The sequence below is a fragment of the Diprion similis genome, chromosome 13, assembly GCF_021155765.1.
Source record: "Diprion similis isolate iyDipSimi1 chromosome 13, iyDipSimi1.1, whole genome shotgun sequence".
Classification (NCBI taxonomy): Eukaryota; Metazoa; Arthropoda; class Insecta; order Hymenoptera; family Diprionidae; genus Diprion; species Diprion similis.
Window position 1 is genome coordinate 8,317,073 of NC_060117.1, and position 3,575 is coordinate 8,320,647.

Here is a 3,575-nt window from a genome sequence, read left to right on the forward strand (position 1 = left end):
GTTTGCATCAGAAATTTTCTATTGAAGTATTTCATTTCATCGCTTCTTTTTACGTACGCGTCTGCAAGTTCAATTTCATAAATTTGCCCAAACTTCGTATAGCCGAGAAAAAATTTTATCGGGCTATAGGAGAAAGAATTTTGAGTATCCAGAGAAGCATGAATGGTTGGAATTCTTGATGGCACAGAAACGAACAAATCATTCGGAAATCGTCAGTTGAACTTGAAACAATATAATATTTCATTGTTAGTTTAAAAAGACATTTTCGCTCATTTTTTAGTTACCTAAAAAAATTATAAGCTTTACTGTGAACGAAGCCTGCTAAACAGAATTAGACGAAATACGTTGCGAATCTTTAACTTCTTAATCTCAATTAACTTAAAATCTTAATTTCATGAAATATAATATTTCTGGATACATAAATGAGTTATGCATTCTACAGACTAATAATAAAACACGCTTTCGCCTAATCCTAACAGAAAATAAATATTAAAATCCTGTACCTACACGAAATGCATATAACATGTAAAGATGAAAAATAAACAGTCCAATATTTGATCAATAAATCCCATCTGTGTACGTATAAAAGATAAATAATTACGAGAATCGATCAATCAAATGGTTTTTACGTATCTTTCAGCTGACGGTGAAAATTTTTTCAGCAAATATACAGAAATAGATTTAAGCGAAGGAGAAAAAATGTGCACGAAAAATTCTCAGAAAATCAGTCAAGTTTTGAGAGCAGTGTAAAAATATTCATCAAAATTTTTTCATTCAAATTTGTTAAATTGCTGATTGGTTTCTCTAAGTGTTTTTTTTTTTTCAGTCTCCAGGATCCTTTCCCCAATTGTATTGATTCTAAACAACTATTTTCGGATTTTTCCGAATGTTGCAAATATTTGGACCATTTATCATGCAGTTGCATTTAAACTTTTGCAAAATGTTAAATAAATGAAAACTGTTTGTTCGAAGTTTTTTTTCCGACGAAATAAATTTTAATCACATCAATTATCTTTCCAATTTGTTATAAATAAATCAATTTCACGCGAGTAAGACATTTTTTCAGCGACGAATACGAAATCCGTACAATTAAATCAACCTATCATCACGCTAAAAAAATTTTTTAATCCGTACGTGTGGGTATAATAAAAAAAATGAAAAACGGTGATAGTTCCAAGCTAAAAAATATTTCCACTCTTGAAAAGAAGTGAGTACAAATCACAAAAATTCGTCGTCCAAAAATCCGGCTAATTTTTTTGTTTCCCCCATAAATGGAGGATGTTCGCACGAAGGATATTTTGCGAAATTATATTCTGGAGGGAAATTATCAGAGGCAAGTTTCATCCGCGGGGGATGAAGAAACCCTCCAGCCATGAACGCTCGTAGAGGAAGCTAGCATATTACCGTTTCGCGATTATCTGCGGTTGGGGTAATTCGGCGTCTGCAGAACGAAGGATTCGCGGATTACGACGAGGGTGGGATTGAAATTACGAAAAATCGGGCGAGTGACCGTCGCACGTGCTGCAGCAGCGTGTGAATAGATAAAAATCTGGCTAAGCAATGCGAGTTAATGGGAAACATTTAGGCGGTGTCGGGCACATACGACACGTGAACTCCATTACCTCGAAAACGACACCCGTGTCTCCGCGATCCTACGGGGTTCGCATTACTGCATGTCTCTATACCAACAGCCAATCTGCAGGCACTCGGTTACACGCAAATGCGTTACAACCTTTTGTGTAAAATGGTTCAGCAGCCGGATTTGCCCTGTCGCGTTCGGTTATTGAGACTCGCAAAGTGTGAAAAGTCGTTCCGGAACGTTATAAGGAGAGACCATTTGGTCGCTTGTTATTCGATAATCTTGAAATCCGCTCCACAGATTTTCGTGAATTTTTAAGGGAGGATTTACTTTTTCTTTCGCTAAGTTTATCGCTCTTTTCTAATTTTCTGGCGAAGAAATTATTCAACTGATCAATGCGAAATTTGACATGTGGATTCATTTATCTTTTATCTATTCACAGAAAAAATGAAAAATCATTTCCTCCCAAAAATACTAATCAAATTAGAAAAAAATGTTGTATAAAAAAAATCGAATATTTTTTTTTTCAAAAAATATCTTAAAAATATTGTTCCAAATAAGGAAAAAAGAATCCCGTCCAAATTTTAGCTTTAAATATTAATATTTAGAGGTGCCTCATCGTGGTTTTCTATTTTTTATAAGAAAACATGGGAAAAATGGTTTTTGCTCCTTCTTATTTTCATAACTAGCTATCGACGCATTGTACAGAAACTTCAATGGCATATTTTTGTAGGGAATAAAGCGCTCTACAAAAAAGGTATTTTGTTATTTTACGATAAATCTACTCTTTCAAAAGTTATCTGAGGTGAAAAATCTAAAAAGGACCTCAAAAAACCTTTGCAACAGTAGATTTATTGGAAAATGATAAGAGATCATGAGCGAGATTTTGAAAATTGAAATGACGCAACGAGAAAAAAACAAGGCGATGATACTTAATGTATTTTAATGCTAAGTTCTCATATATTTTTATTTATACAGAAGAATGACTTTCGATTATATATATATACTGTTTCCGAAAAATAATTCACATGATTTAATATTGTGAATCGTTCGAACTACATATGGTGATTTTTTCAAGTCACTTGAACCATAGTTGATCGAGTTATCAACTAAGTCCCCCAGCCGGTCTTTGTTTAAATTATCTCTATGAACATCCACCTAAATCAACTCATTAGAGTTTAAAATTGAGTATTTCACATGTGTTTTTAAAAAAGTATAATTTTTTACAATTTGTTAACAGCTTTTTGCAATCAGAAAAGGGTGTTTTAAACAACTCAATTATCTCAACAGTAGGTTCATGTTCTCAGAAATAATATAAACAGTAAAAAAAGTTTAATCTCGTTGGTTTCAGATCAAAATTGCAACCTTCAGAGTGTACGCATTAAATTGCCAACGTAATGCAAACCAGCTGTGGGACGTAGTTGATAACTCGATCAATTATGGATAAAATAACTTAAGTTAAACAAATGTTATTCAATTATTCTCGATCGAAAATATTCCCGACAGAAGCCTCTGCACAGCACTCAAAGAAACGTTTCATTATTTCTCTGTTTGTTTTTTTTTAGTCTAAATCATGTTACCCTGAGTTCAAAATTTCAGTCATCAGATTTTTTTCAACTTTTAAAAACTTGTTTGGATTATGTATACAGTATTATTCGAATATTTGACGGTGTTCAAAGAGCTTCATAAAGCTTCAAAATGAACTTTTTAAGTGTCTAGTAATTTTTATCCCTGCCATTTATAATCTACCGACTGCACTCGGTGCAATTCTTTTGCAGAATTCCAGCACATCTTTTGCTACGCAATTGAATTTGAATCTTCTTTCAAAGCGACTAAATTATAATGGCAAACGTATTTCACTGGGATTAAACCTTTGTGGAGTTTTCATAGCCTGGTGAGGAAGAATATCATCTATACGATGTAATGCAACGCTTTTCAACTTATCGCTTCGACTTAAACTTTCTCAAAGGGTTTCTTACCTAGACTGACAAAGGCG